Source organism: Thermobia domestica, chromosome 11, assembly GCF_964235325.1.
Source record: "Thermobia domestica chromosome 11, izTheDome1.hap1.1, whole genome shotgun sequence".
NCBI classification, from domain to species: Eukaryota; Metazoa; Arthropoda; class Insecta; order Zygentoma; family Lepismatidae; genus Thermobia; species Thermobia domestica.
The window spans coordinates 16,279,014-16,300,878 of record NC_137464.1 but is presented as its reverse complement, the minus strand read 5'-3'; the positions used below and the strand labels follow the sequence as shown (position 1 = coordinate 16,300,878).

General features: G+C 38.7%; 1 protein-coding gene and 1 long non-coding RNA gene across 11 annotated transcripts in view; one reads left to right on the top strand and one right to left on the bottom strand.

Moving 5' to 3' along the window:
* The window catches only part of KrT95D (phosphofurin acidic cluster sorting protein KrT95D), a 387,731-nt gene that overhangs the window by 1,034 nt on the left and 364,832 nt on the right, over positions 1-21,865 (top strand). The gene's annotated exons all lie outside the window — the stretch shown is intronic.
* The window catches only part of LOC145663919 (uncharacterized), a 162,706-nt gene that overhangs the window by 91,761 nt on the left and 49,080 nt on the right, over positions 1-21,865 (bottom strand). The window lies entirely within an intron of this gene.

The window sequence follows — 21,865 nt, the reverse complement described above, 5'->3', positions numbered from 1 at the left end:
ACAGTCCGTATTTCAAATTTCTCAACTAGCCCTAATCCATTCGCTTTTTATTTGAAATTTGTCGCTATGATGTTATACATTTATTTTTGTTGATTAAACGCGTTTGTTGTACATGGCTTCGTGCATATGGCAAGTTCTAGTTTGCTATCAGTACGTGGTGGCTGAGTTGAAACTGAAATCACAGTGAAGTTCATAAAATTCAAATCCCACGCCAAACTGTAGTAGGGCACTTTGATACTGATAAAGAGTCTAGCTTTTTATTTTGTTTTAATTAGTTATTTACAGTATATTCAAAGCGTGTGTTATTTTATTTTAGAAATGGCTCGTTCGTAGTCCTTGTTTGGATGCCTTGAAACTTCCTATAAACAATTTGACATTTACCAGGCTTCGTTTTTTGAGGAATGTAAAAGTGTTTATTTTGATTAGTAGCTGTAGGAAAAATGACTCTGGGCGTTTTCTGCTCGGAGTTAAAGCATGTGTTTTTCAATTGCAAAAAAGTAGGAAAAGTATTTTGGCACTAGCCATATTAATAGTTCAAATGATGTGAGCAGTATTTGAACTCAGTATTATTATTATTATTTTAGATTGTCCAGTAAGTCAGGGCCGTGCCGCGGGGGGGGGGGGGGGCACCGAAGTAAGGGGGACGAAAAATTCGGGAGAAAAAAGGAAAAATTGCATGGAATTATATGTATGGGGGCGCCGTCGTATGTTGTCGCCCCGGGCGCTGATTTTCTACGGCACTGCCCTGCAGTAGGTGCATTCATACACGTTTTTGTTTTCTTGTGTGTCAATGTGGGGTTCACTGGTATTATTTTCTTAATAGTACAGTAATGTTTCACGATCGTTATATGATTGTTTTCATAATGGTGATTTTTTTTTTTAAATTGGCATTTATTTTTACAATGTTTTGAGACTAGAAATGTGTTGTGTTTACTTCCACGGGCAGTGTCAATGCTGCAGATATACGGTTGTCGAAGTTCGAATTTTAAGGCCAGGGAAAATTTTCATGATAATGGACTACGGGAATCATGCTCGTGGTGCATAGTTTAGGGAAAAGTGCTTTTCTTCCGGCATCAAAATACCTTGAATGTAGTTAAAGTAACACTTTTGTATTTTGCTGTGGGGTAGCACTTACGGAGAAGAAATAGGCTAGCACCAACGACGAGAATTTCACGATAGACTGACCACATATTCCCAGTTAAAGATCACCGACTGCTCACCTCAGTCTCTTCGTGTCTTTCTTAGAGGGAGTTTGGATAAGTTTGTATATACACTATATGGTGTTAAGATTACTATTCGAATAATTGTTCTGTTATTAGGATGGCATTTATTCAAAAAATCTTGTATGCAAATGATAGATTATTCTAACTTGAAACACCACTGTTGCATGTGATTCATCGTTTTGCACTTTCGAATCAACGTGTAGTTAGAGGTATCCCTGTTTTTTAATCTTTGGTTATATGGTTCATTCACTCATTCCACTAGTTGTTATCCCTGCCTTTTACGTTAATTGTGAGGAATTCGGCTGTTGTTTGTGTTTCTTCGTTTTTCCACCTCTTGAAAATATTATTATTATTATTAGCTTGTATGTAATAGCTTATTGTCATTTAGTTACAATAATAGTGATAAAACAAATGCTTCAGTCCGTTGTAACCACAATGGGCCAGTCTGCAGTTATAATAATAAAATTGAAGGTTGGTTCGTTGTGGTTAGAGTGGATTGAAGATGTTCTTTTTCTGTCGAGTTCGTTCTTGTACCCCCGCCAAGTGAACTTTGTGGTGGACAAACACTGTGTGCGTGGGTTTTCTCGGGGATCTCCCGTTTCCTTCCACTTTCTTTATTCCACCATTTCATTCATTACTCATCATCACCGTCTCCTTTAGCCTAACCGGCATAACCATGGGACGTAAAACTTCATTCAGATTTCATTTTTTTCGTTCTTGTACGTACAATAGTATGCAAGTACAAACCAGTATACGGGATATGATAGGAAATAAAAAAAGATTACAAAGCCTATTACGGCTTATGTGTGTGATATACCTAGAAGATTAACACACCTGATGATAGAGGGCGCTCAACACTAGTCCCCGATGTAATCGCGAATTTTTGTTCAACCACATATCGCAGCGATAGATAGTTTTCCATACAGTTTGCTAGAAGTCCGCGTCAAGTTCTGAAAACCACTATGAGGGCAGCGGTTTTGGCACAATCACATGCCAGATAATGGTGGCCAGCCATTTTTTGCTTTAGAACAGAGAAAGGAAGAAGGTCACGGCTGTAAAAAAAATGCTCTAGTCGTTCCAAACGTAACGTCAATTGTTGGAGTACTGTGTCTACCGCTGTGTCCAGGGTTGTCAGTATCAATATTGGACCTTTTTCTTTGAAAACACGACATTACTTCCCTACATGTTGCCTTGAAATTTAGCCCTCCTCATACACCTTCACAATCTGCCTATGAATGTCAGGAATGTTCTGGCTCACGGAAACTGCACCACTCTCCTTACTTCTACTGTTGACTAATTTTCCAGACGAGTCATAATTTTTAATCCCCGTTTTTCGGGTGTATATGAGCAGAGATCGAAGTCTTCAAGCCTGTACCAAGACAGACACGTTATTCATCTAGAAATAAATTTTCGTTAAATTACATTTAATAACATAAAAATTATGTGATGTGTAATCTTTTCTTTTGGTCATTCCTCGTAATAGTAGGTAGTTTTGGTTTAGTGCATTAATTCTCACAGTAACGTGTTACTAATCCGGCATGTATTGTAACAGATTGTGCTCGACTGCCAGAAGAGTATCTAAATTGAAGCGTCCTATTTATATAGTAATAGTTTATAAAACATGTTAGTCTGTGCGACGGTAATATTACACAGTCAAGCTAGTGGGTGTCGCTTGCTCCAGGGCAATTTGCAGATTCAACACTATTGTGACGATGTAATTGCAACATGAATGTGTCTTGCTGCTTATTGTTCTGATACACACACACACACACGAAAAAAAAAAGTCCCACGTATATTCTCTTTAAGCTAAAGGAAACGGTTGATGTGAAATTGATTTGTTTTTGTGCTTTCCCGCCGGTAGTCGAACCCAGAGCCACGTGCACTGAAAGTATTATGCATCGTAGCGTCTAGATCAGCGGATAAGGCTAATAAGGAATTTGATTAATTAGGGTTTGTAATTAGGCATGACATGAGGCAAATAGACCAAGCAATTCAAATATTATACGTTTTAAAGTTTACTGACATAGTGACCTGCAGTGACACGTTCTCTCCCACCCCTCTCCGCTCACAAATAGCTCATCAGAAGATTACGAATTGCTTGACGGGCCGCAGGGATTGTAGAAAATTTGTTTTCTTACATTATGCAACGACGAGCTTACGTAGGATCTGACCTTTTCCGTCAAAGTGGGTTCCAAACAACATCCAGGACTTGAATACGGTGCAATGGGAGGATGGATGGACGATCATGCAAAAATTAAATTATTTATTATTATTATTATTATTATTATTATTATTATTATTATTATTATTATTATTATTATTATTATTATTATTATTATACATTTTAATGCTTCACAGTATTGCCCGTTAGCCTAAGGGGGCGGATGATTAGGCAAGTTAACGATGGTGGAATTAGAATGTGGGAGGAAACGGGAGTACTCCGAGAAAACCCACAGACACAGTGTTGTCCAACACAAACTTACTTGGCCAAGAATCGAACCAGGGACCCCACACACTAGAGCTAAGCGCTCTACCGCCGAGCCACCGTGCCCCCGACGACCCTCAACATATGAATCGTTCCCCTTAACACTATCTCGCCTCTTGATAGTTGGATTACAGGTGCAAGACAAGTTATATCTTAAGGGAGCAGCCTGCTAATTATTTTACAAAAGCTAATATTTTTTTTCTTTTGTCCGTTTTTCGTTGAATTGTAACTTACCACAATAATAGATACCGTAATGTTATTCTATACCCGAAATAATAAATCGGAAGAATAATCAGTGTTGTCATCCATAGAAATTGCAGTGTGGCCAAAAAATGAATTACCCAAAAATCTAGGTTAAAGAAAAATGAACTCAACGGTATTTGATGAATTATGATGCCGTGTTTGTTATTTGTTAACTGCTTTTTGAATATTATTTGTATTTATTTTGTAATAACTACATAATTGTAATAAGCGTATTCTCCCTTTTGTCACGTGCTAAACTTATTCCCAACTACTGGGGTCCATTGGGAAGAAGCATAGAAAGCATACAGTATATAGGGTAGTTATATTTATAAAAACTTGTGTCCATTACTATTTTTGACCCTTAACTTGGGAAGTCTGAAAGAAATCACACACCTTGTTTTATGAACATCTTATAAAGTGTTAAGAGAGTTGCTGTTATTATTTTACAAAATAATAATAATAATAATAGGTTTAACCTCTTGGTTTTATGTATTAATCTTCCAAGTTTTGGGTCTCACGATTATATGGGAGGATGAGAAGTGAATGATAGAATCATATTACGTGATTCTCATGCCCTGAGTAGGATTCGAATCTGTAACAAAGGCCATTGCCTTAGGTCGTTCAGTCATGCCACGCGTCTTGTCTTTGACTAATTTAGGCACTAGGCGTGGTGGCTCAGTGGTAGAGTGTTCTTCTCCGGTGCTTGGGGTCCTGGTTTGATCTCAACTCCCGCCGTGTGGACTTTGTGGTTGACAAACACCGTGCTCGTGGGTTTTCTCGGGGTTCTTCCGTTTCCTCCTACTTTCTTCATTCCACCATTTCATTCATTTCTCATAATCACAGTCTCCTTTAGCCTAACCGGCATAACCGTGGAACGTAAAGCCCATAGATTTCATTTCATTTTAATTTTAGCCACTAGCAGTTGTGGTAATTCAGAAGTCTTAAACAATATACATGATATCTTTCATGAAATGTCGTACAAGACTTTTATGACGTTTTATCGTGGTGCATGCTTTTTAGCTGTCTTTAGGTTTATTTCATATTATTTTTATTCCTTGTTACTGCCAAAAGAAATAAAATGACATTTTTAAGTTTAACATCCCACACTTATGCCCTTTATGTTAACGTAGACGGATGATTAATGATATTGAATAATTGTAGAATTATTATTTTTTTCTGGTATCTCATCGAAAATCGATCCCGGGATTGCATACGCCAAAGATACACGCTTTGGTCGCTAGACCAGAGTCTCTTAAGCTAGGGGTCGCGCAGATAAGTAGAAGAGAATAACATAATTAGAATCTAATAGTGGAAAAAAAATTAAGAATTATTTTGAATTTTCTTCTGATAGTCATATTTTTATTTTTATAAATACTGTTAAAAACAACAAAACAATAGGTCTATTAAACATTTTCAACAGGTGCAACGTTGTTTAAAAATCGATTTAAATGAAAGAGGTAGGATGTGAAATTAATGAGAACTGCGTATTGAAATACGAAAAATACAAATGCTGCAAAAATTGCATATTGAAATACAATTAAAATTGAAAGCTGATGAGATACCTGAGCATGGTGTCATTTCAGTAGTGTGGCGATGTCCGGTTCAGTGTTTGTGACGCACATTATCAAGTCATTCAGAATACTCAATAACTTTTTTAGCAACTGTTTTTTTTTTTAACCAATATTACAAATCACTCTATTGTTTTATCATATGACCGAAAATTAAGGAAGTTATATCCATCAGAGTACAATTAAGGAAGGAATATTAAAATTTTCAAACTGCCTCAATTTTGAAACGGTATGATGGATCGGATTTGATATTTGTAATATGAATAAAGTGGCCAGATTTGGTTTTAATTCATTCGCTTTTAGGGAAGCTACTGTATGCATTATATACAAGAAATGGATTCTATTATTATAGAAATAGGTGGATATTGTGAGATCTCTGCACACGCAAGCTTATTACAAACCAGAAATTATAAATGGGTCGCTCGCAAGAGAATGTGATAAAATGGGGGTCGGGATACGAATTAGGTTGAGAACCACTGCACTAGACTAACGATGAGGATCTGATAGAAAGCAAAACTCTCTCGTCTCTCGTGTATATGATTAGCGTACGCGGTCTTCAGTGCGGGAGAACCGGGTTCGATTCGTGGTGGTGCGAGCTCGTAGTTCGGATCCCACGTTAAGTAATAGATCCACGTCTCGTATAGCCTCAATACTGAAAAAGACGCTTAACAACACGCCTTTTGATTAACAATGTGGCATACTTGTTATAATTTGTAGTATATTTACGTCGTGAACACTATGAAGTTCATTGTGTATGTATTGCATGCCCTGTTCCCAGGGACACTTTGTTGTTTTTCTCTAGTTTTAACGTATGTGATTTCCTTCTCCGTTGGGTTCTTTGATAAGCTTGCGTGCTTATGTTTCAGCGAATCAGACAAGCAGTCGTTACTAATTTGGGCAAAAGTCCGTAATTGTGTTCCCGTAGGAGAAGGAAGTCTATAAGCAAACAGGTAATCTCGTTGGAAGCAATAACAATAATAATTACGAGAAATTAATGTTAGTCGCAGCAGGAAAAGGAAATTAAAACTGTGCTTTGCAATTTTAAAATTTTCATCATCTGGAAAGCATTCTTCTCTTTCATGAATCGAACGCTAAAGCTCGTTGCATTGTTTTCTGTTAACTTAAGAGTGCAGCAGCGTTTTCTTTTTTCTTTTTTTTAATTTTTCTTATCTCAAGCAGGGAGCGCAGTGTGAAATTTTCGTGTCGAGCGTGGAGCAAAGACTATAGTCGTTAAAAAAATGATTACTTTCTGCAGGAAATTTTTGATTGTCTCCGATTAGTTCCAGATTGAAGTTTGTTAGCAAATGGTACGATATTCTATGTTGGAGATAGCACACGAACAAGATAAAAAAAAAAGAATCCATTTTATGATAGAGAAGATCATTGATTTTTCAATTCTACAAACAAGAAGGATATATAGCGCGTGGTTGTTTCTTTTTAGAGTTGCTAATCAATTTTGTGTTGGTGGTATGTGAATTTACTTACCAAAGACCTTTTAATGTTGTTGCAATTTTAAATTACTATCTTCTGTGTAGACATTAAAGTTACTAAAAATGGGATTACGTGTAGTTACTTTTTATTGTCTTGATTAATACTACTGTTTTATCCATTCTTTCGTTAACAGCGGTCTATGTTTTTTGTCCTAGTGTTTTTGTTTTATGTGTAACTTCAATATCCGAATAGTCGTAGCTTTTTGTTATTTAAAACTGCGGATTCCAATTGCTCATTTTTTATTCAAAACTAACCCCCTTCCCCTGCTACCTTTCGAGGCATTTACTCTTAAGAGATCAATGTGAGCATCTGCCATTGTAGTATTCGTGGTTGTGGGTTCTATTCTTGGTAGGAGACGGGTTTCCTTTATGCTGAAATTCAGACGTGGGATGTCAGACTGTTTTTTGATTTAGAAGGGAATCGTTCATAAGACCTAAACAGAATAAGACTCAGAAATAGGGGCACAAATCCTAAATTTTAGGGCTTATGCCTATTCCATTCCGTGCTTTCGTTCTGAATTTTGCCTCCAACACACAGAACTACTAGCAGAGGTCGGCTCCTACTTTATGAACTGTAAGACCCGTCTCATATAGAGTCTGAACTGAGCAATTTAAACTGTGTATGCTTTACCCTTGTTCTGCAGATTACACCCGTCGAAGCAGTAGCGGCGATTAAGGGCCATTTGCGCTCGCATATTCAAGAATCTTGTGAAGTATTGAGTGATTTCGTTAGTAATATTGATTGTTATGGCGATTTGTTTTCAAAAGGGGTCCGCAGTGGCTCAGTGGTAGAGCGTTCATCTCTGGCGCATGGATCCCGTGGCTCGATCCCTGCTCGCGCCAAATGAACTTTGTGGTGGACAAACATCGTGTGCGTGGGTTTTTTCAGGGCTCTCCCGTTTCCTCCCACTTTCTTCATTCCATCATTTCCTTCATTTCTCATCACCGTTTGTTTTAGCCTAACTTTCATGCTGTGGGACGTAAAACTCAAAGGATTTTTGTTTTGAAAAGGTACTTTGAAGATTTAATTTTGATTGAAAGACCGTAATGCACTTTTTACCGCAAGTGATTATTTTCCGTTTTATTATTATTAAATATAAACGACAAAACTTTGGTAGGTGATAAAGATATTTAAGATGCACTCGTCACACAAAAACTAGATAGAAGGATTTTATGTTCTAATTAAACGGCAGAATAAGAACGAAGGGAAGCTTCAACGTGTTCTTGTTACAGTGAATAATACTTTATTTAGGGACTACGTTCTTTCATCGTATTTTTCACTTTTTCTTTCATGTTTCCTAATTCCTGGCTTTCCAACCTTATTGCGCTTGCGGGTCGCATTATAGTTTTCGCAAAATTCTTCATTTATTCTTTCACTAGATTTCTTAATGAAATATGGTGTTAGTAACACTGTTTAAACTTTTGAGCTGTCAAGTTACTCAGTGATTTCTGTTTTAGTAGGACACATGGAAATCTGTTCAACTTGTAGAGATGTTGGGATTTGTAAATGGTTAGAACTCTCATATTGTCATCGTTGTCATAAGTTTTCTGCCATGAGAGTCCGTCCACTTGCTTCCATGCCTTGCAGTTCATCTTTCATTGTTCGTTTTGATGGAAGAATTACCATTTTTGATATCAGTTTTAAATATTTTGACCTATGAGAAACAGTATTTTCACTTGTTGAATGTTATATACGGCAGGGCCACGCATCTTCCGATTGGCAGTGAGCACAGACCACCGTTCCTGGATCTGTAAATACAGTAGAGTTTCATAACCTCGGCCTAACGTGAACCGAATGGTAGCCGAGTTTCTAAAGCTGCCGTGTTATCGGGAATGGAGTTAAGAAAGAATAAGTACAAGTGTTTCCGAAAATACTGTTCTGTTCTTGTACTGTTCTTGTATGTATTGGTTGCTTTAGAATACAACATGCAATAAACTGCCCAATTCCCCTTAAACAAAAGAAAAGTGCGTGCTTTATGAAGGCATAATGCCTTTACTATACGTGAAAATGAAAATTAATGAATACACACTGTACAGTAATTTATCTAATAAGATACACATCAGAAAAATACCCTGCAATGACCTTGAATGGGTCTGCGCGAGGTTTTTTTTACTAGGGATGCGCAAAACCGGTTTTTATAAAACCGAAAACCGGTTTCTAAAAAATCGAAACCCGAAAAACCGACATTTCGTTTTTCTCCAAAACCGGTTCGGTGAAAAGTTTTGAAAAACAAAACTATTTCTGTAGAAACGTATTCGGTTTTCGGAGAACAACGAAACACTATTCTAGTCAGAAATAGAACAGATTTTTAAAAAAGTCTGGAACTGGTTTGAAAAAAAAAAACGAATCCGGTGAAAAACAACCGGTTTCGGTGAGAAACCGAACCTTTTTTTTCTAAACACCAAAAAACCGATTTTTGTGCCCACCACTAGTTTTTACGTCCTAACAGGGTGTGGTCGAGGTATCCGGACTGCCGTGTTATCGAGTGCCGAGTTTTCGGGACTCGACTGTATGAATATTAACTTCGTCGGTGCCCACTGAGCTCATTTTGAAATTCTGTATCATCGGAACGAAAGTTGACAAACCAACGACGAATGGTGCGTTCATTTGCCATTTGGAGCCCATATACACTGTCAGTGTGTTTTGCGGCTTTCCAACAGAATGTCACCTGGAGAATTTTTGCTCATTGCATTGCAGAAGTGCTCCATGGGAAGTGGAGTTTTGGAGACTCTGTCTGAACCACGATCTAGAATAGCCCATATATGTTCAGTTGGGTTCATATTGTGGGTTGACTGACCGACGGCAGTTTTTGAATGCTATTTAGTGTCTGCCAGGTTTGGGTATTTTTGGCAGTATAGCAAGGGGTGTCGTCTTGCATGGATCGGCCTTTATTGACTCCTTCATTTCCTTAGGAATTTCTCCTTTCTGGCAAATGAGGTGTGTTCAGTGAGGTATCGAACCTTTGGTTGGTAAACATACATTTGTTGACTTGGAAATCCGAAACACTAATCCCCTTTTAAATAGTCTCCTTGGTAATGCATACATTTCTGCCACCGCTTCCGCCATTGTTGGACACACTTTTGGAACGCAGTTTTTGTAATGGTGAGCAACTGTGTCCTCGGATTCCACATGTCTTCTCTTGACCAAAACGAGTCTCTTTTACTGTTATTTTCAGCTTGGGAAATAACCATAAGTCACACGGAGCCATGTCGGGTGAGTGTGGAGCCTGACGACACACAGGAATGTTGTGTTTGGCGATTAAAACCTGAATCAGATTTCACGGACACACCCTTCATGCCCAAAATCTCATTCTAAATTGAATGTACTTATCAAATTGAATAGTTTCTACTTGGGTAGCTCCAAGCTTTTTGCAAAATTTGATGCAATATCACTGCTCAAGTTTTCCTGTCATTATAGTAATAATAATAATAATTATAAGAAGAAGAAGAAGTCTAACGACCGCTCACTATACGTCTCCACTCGTTGGCCGACTGACGCATTGTGCGGGCGGGAAAAAATTCACGAGTACGCATGAGTGTCTCCTCTATATCTACACTGAAGAAAGCCTCCCGCGCTTCAGTGATTTACGCGGGAAAAAAGGTTCGATACTTTTTGAACACACATCGTATTATCGAGATGAGTCTGTGTATGCAATTTCGACACTTCCTTTTTTTGTTCTCTTACAAATTGCACTTTGGTTACTGTACTGTACTCAAGGCTTATCAATTCAAACTATCAATCGTAAGCTTTATGTTTTCCTAGTGACGTTTCGAACTCCAACCTATCAATGAATTAAAGTGATCCTTCTGCACAGATAGAGTATAGAGCTTCCGATTAAGTGAATAGTTTATGTATTTTTTTTTATTTATTTGTAAAGTCCTTACCTTACTAAACCTTATCTACTACAGAGATAAGATTTTGTGATCAACTGGATTACTCCTGTACATCTATAAATGCGATAATGCTTTTGTAAATATTGTCATTAGAGTCATGTTCTTGGTTATGCACTCATAATATACGGAATTTTTATTTGTAAAACACCACACTTAATAATAATAATAATAAAAAAATTCTAATTCTGATGTACGTACTTGGATTATCTACTTTTGGAACCATGATGGGTATCAGAATAATCTCGTGTTTCCAGTCCAGATTTTCTTCCAGAAACTTTTGTTCGGAGGGAGAGAGAGAGAGAGGTGCAATGGAACACTGCTAAGGGACTTAACTTCGCAAGAGTGTCATCGCAATTTAATTTCTGAATTATGGGGGAGGGGAGGAAAGACACGTGTCAGAGGTCTGAGATGACATATTTATTCAACTTCTTCCCAATGGAGATCACTGTATTTTTGACAGCGTTGTTGAAGTTTTTCTGGCCCATGCAAAAAATTCTTTTGATTGTCCCTCAAACCAGCTCTCAGCAGCTTGTGTGACGTTAGAAATGTCCTCAAAGCTACGACCCGTCAGGTGTTTTTACGGGTTGGGAAATAAATAGAAAGGGAAAAATGAAATCTTTAGTTTTATGTCCCACGATTATGCCGGCTAGGCTAAAGGTGACGGTGATGATGAGAAATGAATGAAATGGTGGAATGAAGAAAGTTGGGGGGGAAAACGGGAGGACCCCGAGAAAACCCACACACACGGTGTTTATCCACAAAATTCACTTGGCGCGAGCTGGGATCGAACCAGGGACCAATAGTCAGAAAGGCCAGTTTTGGGGAATAAGGTGGGTGGTGTACCAATTGGAATCCCAGGGTGGTTAGTTTGACAGCGACATTGTTGGACTTGTGTATGGGTGCATTATCGTGTAATATCATGATCCCTTTTGCGAGCTTTCCACGGTGTTTTCTAGTAGTTGCCTCTTTCAGTTGGTCTAGATTAGCGTAATACTCTCCGGTGATAGAGGCGCCATTCGGCAGGTGTTTCACTATTATAATGCCATCTTTGTTCCAGAAAACAAACGCTATGACTTTTTTTTTTTTTTTTTGGCCGATTTCTGAATACGGAACTTTTGTGGCGGGGGGAACCACTGTGGTGCCATTCCTTTGACTGTTCCTTAGTTTCGGGATCATGAATATGGAGCCAGGTTTCATCCTCTGGTATTAGTCTAGCCAAAAAGTCATTTGTCTTTTCAAAATAAACCAATGTGGCTTTGGATGCTTCGATACGTTCCTTCTTCTGATCCGTACTAGAAAGTTTCGGCATCCATTTTGGTGAAAGCTTGCGCATGTTTAGGACTGTGGTAATCATATAACCAACTTGCTCTCTGGAGATGCCAGTATCTGGGCACTCTTTTTGGCTGATATTCGACGGTCCTCAGAAATCAGTGCATGGACAGCATCGCATGTTTGCTGGTATGTTGAGGTTGACGGGCGTCCGCTGTTGGTCTCATATTCCACCGTGAAATAGCCAGTCTTAAAACATGGTATCCAGGTTTCTACACAGTTGTACAGAGGTTATTCAGCCTACGTTTTTTCCGAATTCGTTCCTTTCTCCTCCCGTTCAGAATGGACTCACCCGACCTGGCTCGTGGCGTCCTGCAGTATTATGCAGTGACTTCGTGGGAACGGAGTTGTTTTCCGCGCGGGCGACAATAACGCACAAAACAGGACCATTTTTGTGAGTGTTGTGTTAAATTTGTTTCCAAGTGTGTGTGTTTTCACTCTGTGACCAAAATGCCGCCCAAACTAAGCCGGTTTTGGAAAGGCTATGTTGCGGCTCTTTATGACGCCCACTTTAGTGTTTCTGTCATTAGTAAACAATGCAAGAAGAATGATTGCAACATCAGTTTAAGTGGATTAAATAGTGTTATTAAAAAGCTCCACCATTTGGATCACCAACGGAGTTGCCTAGGAAGCGGGAATGCACCAAGGTCACCTCCACCATGCAGAGGAAACTTCGCAAAATGGCAATGCAAGAAAATCCGCCAACACAAAGGTGTATGGCTAATCGTCTTGACGTGTCTTTGGGGACTGTGAGCCGGACGTTACACCATCAACTCAAGCTGGAAAAAGTCATGAAAGCTCGCGGCCATCTTCTCACGGATGCCCACCAAAAGGAACGAAAGTGTAACGCCCGGAAGCTGTACGAACGGCATCTGGCAAAACAAAGGTGTATGTACGTCGTAACGCTCGATGAAGCATGGATTTACCTTTCCGACTGCGGCAAACCGAGAGCCATTATGTACCGAGAGAAAGGCGCCAAGGACTTCAGAAGGTGGGTCCGTGTCTGTAAAGAACCCTTCCCAGAAGGGTTCATGGTCGTTACTGGCTACTGTTACCGAGGTAAACTGAAGATTCGTAGGGTGGCGAAGAACTGCAAAATAAATTCGCAGTATTTTCAGAAGCAGATCATGAGCATGATATTCCAACAATGCACGGAAATGACGCCAATCTGGTGGGTATTCACATGGACAAGGCCTCATCACATACCTCACGATCGTCCCTCGCATTCTACAGGGAGGTGGAGGAGGCAAGTGGCATACAGGTGATACCTTTCAATGAGGTACCTGTTAAATCTCCAGATGCAAGTCCTATGGACTATTGTGGATTTGGATTGCTGAAGCGGGCTTTGGGAAAACGGCGTGTGGCAACTGTGGAAGGAGTTTGGAAAGTTGTGCAAAGGGACTTTCACCTATGTTTTTAGAGCAGGTGAGCGTAGATGAACAGTTATATCTTTCTTGTTTCGCAGTCAGGAGATCCTGGATTCGAACCCCTAGCTCAATTATTCTAAACAAAGGTTTTCCGTTTCTCTATTCGACCGAGTGAATGCTGGGATAGCGCCTTTAAATAATAGTTCTAATCATCGTTATTTTGAATATTTCTTTTTCTTATTAATGTTTTAAGTATTGCAACTCCATGGGTCTATTAGCATTTTCCTAAATACAGAAGTAAACGAAGTTTAACCCCAGATTGTTTTCAGTGGAGCCAGCTCATCAGTAGTTCATAGAACGAAATCGTTTCGCATATTTCAAGAAAAACCGTATTAGCTGCTTCAGAAGGAAAAATATTGTGTTCTGTTCTTTTTCCGTTTTCTTTTTTCAGGGGTCGCACTGTGACAGTGATGTAGTGCTTACTGATCCAATAATGTATGAGCGTATTCTGGACGACATCGTGTTTTTTTTTCTAGGATTTTTGTTTCACCTCACGTTGTTATTTTACCAGATCTTTCATAGTCATAGGACTATGTGAGCTTCTGTTGTCTGAAACCGGGTGTACTCGTTACAGAGGCTGAGAAAATATATGAATCAGACAGATGTGAATATATAGGGGTTAATTTTCAGGTTTTCGGTCAAATGTTTGACGCTTTCTACGAATTCTTCAAAAGGATAAATCGAAATGTGCCCATTGTATCTGTTGGGTTTGGTTATTTTGACTTTCAACGCCCCATTTCGCACAGAGGTTATGGGAGATGCTCTTACAGTTTATCTTGAGATCCGAACCAGCTGAGCTCTGCCGTGAATCGAACCTTCGGTCTTTATCTTTAAAAAAAATAAAAAAAAGAAGAGGATTTTTCGTGGATGGTTAACTGGATTCTTGTGGTAACGTGTACTACGACATCGTATATAGTTCATTTTTATCTTAAAAACAAAATAATCAATCAAAGAGCGAGAGAATAGGGTCAAACTAGTAGTTCCGTGATAAAATATGCACGCTACTATTGAGTCGACCTGAGGATCCACGTACGTCAACTTAACTCATCATTGAGGGAGCAATGAATTGGGCCGAGCCACTATAGTGTTTCATTATTCCCGGCCTTAAGCTTTTAGTTATTAAGAACAATATGACCATTTCGGATTGAAAAGAAGTCTGAAAATAATTATGGGCCAACCAGATTTGCTTCTTACTGTTGAGAAACCAGCAATCTTAGAACTAACTTGGGGCCTCAGCGGTAGAGCGCTTCTTGTGGTGTGTGGAATCCCTGGTTCGATCCTGGGGGCCGGAGGGGCCGACCCCCCAAAGCTCGTGGGCCCCCTATTATATTTATCAATATACAATATTTGGCATAATTTGAATGCAATTTGTCTTAAAAATCCTCATATATATATCTTCTGCATCTGAATGCCCCCCCCCCAAATTTACAGAGAAATCGGCGCCCTTGGTTCGATCCCCATCCAAGTAGGTTTGTGATGGACAACATTGTGTACGTGGGTTTTCTCGGTGTACTCCTGTTTGCTTTAACTTTCTAACAATTCTTCCATCATTTACTTGCCTTAATCATTCGTCTCCCTTAGCTTAAGGTTGGTGTAAAGGGACAAGTTTTGCCAATAGATGTCACTACAGTCTTCTTATCTCATGTATATATTTTTGTTTTTACCTTTCACGAAAATTGACAATTTCTCTTACAAATTTTAACGTACAGACTTCAAATTTTTTGGAGAAGGAACTTCATAACCTATCGAAGGCAACAATCCATGCCGATTTCTTATTTAGAATTTTCTTCGTTGTTGAAACAGTTATATTATTAAAGGTTTGGATATCCCTTTCAACAAACAAGCCATTTCAACAATGAAGAAAATTCTAAATAAAAAATCGGCACGGATTGTCACCTTCGATAGGTTATGAACTTCATTCTCTAAAAATTTGAAATCTCTAGGTTGAAATTTGTAAGAGAAATCGTGAATTTTTGTGAAAGGAAAAAAAAAACATTAGAGAGATACGAAGACTGTAGTGACATCTATCGGCAAAACGTTCCTTTAAACTAACCTTAAAGGGTATGTTAAGCTGAAAGATTTCATTTAATTTTTATTTTAGAAACCTGAAAATAGAAACTATATTAGAGCTCCCTTTTAGAAAAGAGCGGGAGCCGCAGCTACCAACTTAATGATTATGCAACACAAAACAATGCAAACAAACAAAAAATAATAAATAACGTAATTCTATCTGCAATTTTGATCAATTCGAACAATAATTATTACGGTAAGGGATTCGGTGCAATTTTGAAATGACAATGGAGAAGAATTTCCCCATTTTGAAGTATCCAGCTGCGTGTGAACTAAGTCTCTCTTGTACGCTTTCCTAAATGTTTAATGCAGATAAACACTTATTGATTGGATGTACGAAAATCACTCACTGCCTTTGGATTTCAGGGCATAAATTGATATATGAACTTCTGTTAAAGTGTCTTCCGTGCGCGCTTGTAATATCTTTTGTTGGACTGTATCACACTTAAACTATACGTAAGGGAGATGTCAGTAGCGTGGCCAGGATGTGTGTTTGGGGGGAGGGGCAAGTGCTGTTATAGGTACATATAAAGTAAATACAAACAAAAAATATATAAACATAAAAATTATAAAAATATTTACAAACATCAAAGTACCAAAGTACATTGTCGGACCTCTGGGGGGGGCCCTCTGTGCCCCCTTTCCTACGCCACTGGGAGATGGTGTAGTAGCCTCGCTCAAAAATGCCATTTCCTTTCGAAGGATGCCGCCTTATTTACTGGGTTCTCTGAAATATCACGTTTATTGTTGTCTCTCCTTAGCTGTTTTATCAAATTGAACTGTTTCTTGTCCAAAAGCGTCCACTTAATCCAACCCAGGGCGCCAATCCTGGAGGGAAAGGGGTCCAGGCCCCCAAAGCTCATGTGGGCTCCCTAATTTTATTTATGAATATATAATATTTGGCATGATTTGAACTCAATTTGTATTAGAATCCTCATATACGCCTTCTGCACCTGAATGTACCCCCCAAATTTACAGAGAAATCGGCGCTCTTGATCCAATCCCATGCTCACGTTCCGACATCACACCCACTCAATCTCAACTTTCATTTCGTACATTGCATTTACTCGACATCACGCTCATACTCACATCACCATTCTCATCACACGCTCACTTAATCATTACCGATATATCACGTTCACTCGACCTCACAATTACATAACCATTTCGAAATCGCGGTAACTCGACCTCATACTTACAACGTTTTTTCATCACGCTCACAACATCCTCTCGACATAACGCTTTTATCATTCCAACATGCTCACCTTTATGAGTTTGTTTGAGCGAGAGTTTCGAACTCACGGACGCCGACCTAATGAGTTCGGGCATCTTCGTTCATACTTGTCAGGTAATGAATTAAAGCTTACTTTTCGAGGCATGTGTAGTAGTATCCATGGTTTTCACGAAAAATGGTGGCTCAGTGGTAGAGCGTTCACCTCTGGTGCATGGGGTCCTTAGTTCGATCCCAGCGAGCTTTGTGATGGACAAACACCGTGTTTGTTTTTTCTCGGGGTTCTCCCACTTTCTTCATTCCACCATTTCATTCCTTATCATCACCGTCTCTTTTAGCCTAGCCGGCATAAGCATGGGACGTAAAATTTAAATATTTCATTTAATTTAATTTCAAAGTTTGCCAACTAAAGACGTTATGGATGCATCTAATATATATATTTAATTTAACCAACAGAACACCAGGTAATACTCAGTGTATGGCAAGTTCCTGGAAGGAGCAGAGGAAACAATGACAAATAGGTAGAATTAGTAGATCAATACTTTATCAGAGGAATCAAAAGCAGGGTCTTAATCTGCAAGCTAGGGAAGGGAAAACGTACTATACCACTGTGTGTGTGTATCTACAATGTTATAACTATTTCTAGTTGCAAAGTGTAACGGACGCTTTTTCCAAGAATATCAGAATGAAGATTTAAATGATGAGTGACAAAGATAGATTACAGTAAGGACGTCATTAAACACGCGATACGGAAAAACTGAAAGATTTATTTGTCTTTAATAGCAGATCAGATTCTCATGAGAAGACTTGTGAGAATACACGAGTGTTTTTTTTCTTTTTTTTTCTTTCGTGTGCTGTAATTCCTCTTTTCCTGGAATTGAAGAAGTGCGCTTTTTTTCTTCCTTTCTGTGTTCCTGGTAAAAAAGGAGTTAAAACAGTTCTTATATGCCACAGAAGTTGTCCTGTTCAGAAGCATAGCGCTTGCAGAGCTGTGTCAGTAGCCAAGGAGAATACTTCGAAGAATTTTAACAAATTGTACCAATCGGATCAATAAGTTACATTTCCTGGACCCAGTCTCATTACTTTCCAGGCAGAGCTCCTCCGTGGCTAAGCGGTTAGCGTACGCGCCTTTGGCGTGGGAGACCCGGGTTCGATTCCCGGCGGGAGCGCATGTGGTTCGGATTCCACGTTAATCAGTAGGTCCACGTCTCATATAGCCTCGCTGCTGAAAGGGACGCTAAACTAAAATCAACTCAACTCAACTTTCCAGGCAACCTTGTACCCTCAAAAAGTGCCTGAGTTTGTCGAAGCTCTTGCTTTCTTTAAAAAGAGTTTCCTACATAACACACGGACGTCCACGGGTTATCCGAGATTGACCCGCAACGGGGCATCCCGGGAACATCCGAATTTGCTCCCGGGACATCTATAAGACCCCCGCGGGATATCCAGATTTCCGCTATTATCCCGGAAAATGGGATATTCAACGGGATCTCAAAGGGATGTCCACTGGTAAATCGTGGGGTAATGTGGTCCGAGGTATGTCCAGCGTGGGATTTCCCTGGGGTCTCGTGTCCTATCCGGGACATCCCGTGGACATCCTACGAGGAAATCCTTTAGGACGTCCATGGGATGTCTACTCATTGTGGCGATAATCCCGGGAAATATATAGGATAATGGGATCAAAATTGGACGTCCTAGGGACGTTGTGTATATATATGAAATTGTTTATATATATATATCACATGATACAAATCAAACTCATCCACGCGATATACACGTGACACTACCACTTGTTTCATATTGTAGTTCTTTTCCTCACGTCCTTGGCCTTTTGAAAATAACCAAATAATAGGTAGGCCTATTTGGATTGCTATAGGCAAAGTATGATTTAAACAGAATATGTTGATGGTTTGAATAGAGAGCAACTTTTTGTGTGCGCATTGGTGATTAGGATTAATTAATTATCTGTTAGAGTAAGACTATCTTCTTTAATTCTGTCGTAAGTGCTAGAGTACTTAGTAGAAGTCGCAAAATGTGTTTGATGTAGTTTTTGTTCCAAGTAGGTCTTTAGTCTTCCATATGCTGTTGGAACGCGATCAAAACAGATCTCTCCTGCTGCGAACGACCACAATAACTTCGCAAGAAATATTTGCACAGGCTGTGGTGAAAAAAAAAAAAAAAAAAAAAAACTGTTGTCAGTTTATCTTGTATTGACACTTAAAATGAACTTGCGTGCGGTCAAGATGTGTATTTTCAGGGGATTACAATATGCTTTAAGTATCAGTGTTATAGTTCCTTGGTATTCTTCAAATATTTCACGTGTTAACGTAAATACATGAACATTTACAAATACGTATCAATTTAATGGAAACACCTATAAAAAGCATCTGTAAAAATTTTAGTTAATACTATATGATATTAACTATGTTAATACTGGTATTAACATTTACTGATACAAAATGATTTGGTTTGAAGGTGACGGAAGTAGGTGGTCCGTCTAATATTTCTAATGAAAGTACTCCACACTTGAAAAAAGTTCGAGGAACACTGCTATATGGTATTAGGTTTTGTATCTTTTTTCTATAAGGTATTAAATTCTATGTAATATTTATAATGTGGATATCAAAAGATATTTGTTTATGTATAGGAGAAACAAAAACGTTTACAAATACACCCTCTGATATGGAAAAACAATGAGCATAAGATAGTTTCGTGTTCGTTCAATCAGTTGAGGCTATGTTGTGATATATCGTACTTGTTGCGTTACCGCAGATCAATCATATCATTTGAATTGTTCCATGAATTTTTCTGTTCTTATCGCTTTCTACTGTCTTTCAACTATTAAACAGTTGCATAGATTCTGCTGTAGAGGGGAGAATTTCGCAAGAAGGAGCGCATTTTGCGTTCAGAACTACTTATTACGTAAAGCTACAAATAATTTAGTGGAGAACATTTGTCCCATCTTGTAAGGGGAGGGGGGCTCAGTGGTAGAGCGCATACCTCCGTGCAGTGTGCGAATTGAAAAATTTTCCCAGGGGGGGATGAATTTCACCCATATGCGCACCCAGTCCTCCCCCCATATATATATACACTAACAAGTACAAAACAGTTGAGATGTGAGATCTTTCATAAATTTTCACTCAAGTAATATTTAGGTTAGCTACGCAAAGTAGACCTACTTATCTTTATGTCCACTTAAAAATACTCCAGAGGGGGAAAAAGTTATCCCTGCCAGGAATAAAATTTTTCTTCTCCAGGGTGGGAAAGATTTTTGTCAGGGGGGGAAATCCCTGGCATCCCCCGGCCAATTCGCACCCTGCCTCCGTGTCGTGAGTTTAAAAGGACAAGTTTTGCCGATAGATGGCACTACAGTCTTCGTATCTCTCCCGTGTGTTTTTTTATCTTTCACGAAAATTCACGATTTCTCTTACAAATTTCAACTTACAGATTTCATATTTTTAGAAAGGGAACTTCATAATCTATTGATGGCAATAATCAGTGCCGATTTTTTTATTTAGAATTTTCTTCATTAATGAAGTGGCTTGATTGTTGAAATGGATATCCAAACCTTTAATAATGGAACTGTTTCAACAATGAAGAAAATTCTAAGTAAAAAATCGGCACGGATTGTTGTCTTTAATGTTATAAAGTTCCTTCTCTCAAAATTTGAAGTCTCTAGGTTGAAATTTATAAAAGAAATTGTAAATTTTCATGAAAGGTAAAAAATACATGAGATACGAAGACTGTAGTGATATCTATCGGCAAAACTTGTCCCTTTACACTAACCTTAAAGTTGCCTACGAAGCGAGACAAGTAAGATTTTGTTATCTCGTCTCGTAAATTTAATAGGGGATTCTCTAGATTGTCAGAGAACTTTCTCGTATCGATTCTTGAAAAAACTTTTTCTTATCGCGTCTCGATGTTTCTTGTCTTGTTCAGTAAATTTATGTAATTACAGAATTTATTGAAGAAGAGTTCGGAATTTGTCCATGTCACAAGAGGTTCATGAAGGGTACGATTGAGCAACGTTTAAACCATATTTATTTATACATATTTCTGGGCATTCGTGTTATGCGTCAAGTTCGTGACGTATGATGAATGACATCTCTCGGCGAGCACACTATCCGTGGAAGGAAGAAAGCAGCCTTGGAGGAAACATCCTGGCATTTGCCTAGTGTTATTGAGGAAAAACCTCGGTTAGGATGACTGGCCTGAAAAAGCTGTTTTACATTTTCGACCGATAACCCCGCCTGGAAAAAACAATATTTATCGTCGGAATGTATTGTGTAATGACTTGCAAATCGTTCAACGTTGATAATTACTCTTCATTGTGTTTGTACGATGACTTTATCGGTCACAAAAGTCACGAAATCAGAAAACGGTCATGAAAGTCACGAAAGTTAGCTTTTGGGGCACATTCTTTTTTTTATCTGTATAAATATAAGTAGAGACTTGAAAATTTTGTTCTATAAAAAGTAAAAAATTACCACCAAAAATGTGTATGAGCGGCTTTAGTCGCTACCAAATCGCAAGCAAATCATGCTACTATCGCATTCATGAAAATTCGGCCTAATTCGCACCCAAATTCGCACTTGGAAATGTTATGAAATTTTATGGTTTGGAAAAGAAAAGATCACGAAAAAGTCACGAAATTTCATTTTGGAATTTTAGTAGACACCCTGTTGTAGCTTTTATACTATGAATCATGTAATACTAGGATACTAGGGTCTGAGACGTGCCTCCAAGAGACCCGTGAAATTTATCGACTCGAATTTAAGAATGTACTCGTCTCGTTTTCGAAACGAGAATCGAAATCGAACGAGAAATTTCTCCTTTTCGGGGGAGTCCTAACTCTCCCGTTTCCTCCCATATTATCATTCCACCAAATTTTTCATAATCATTCAC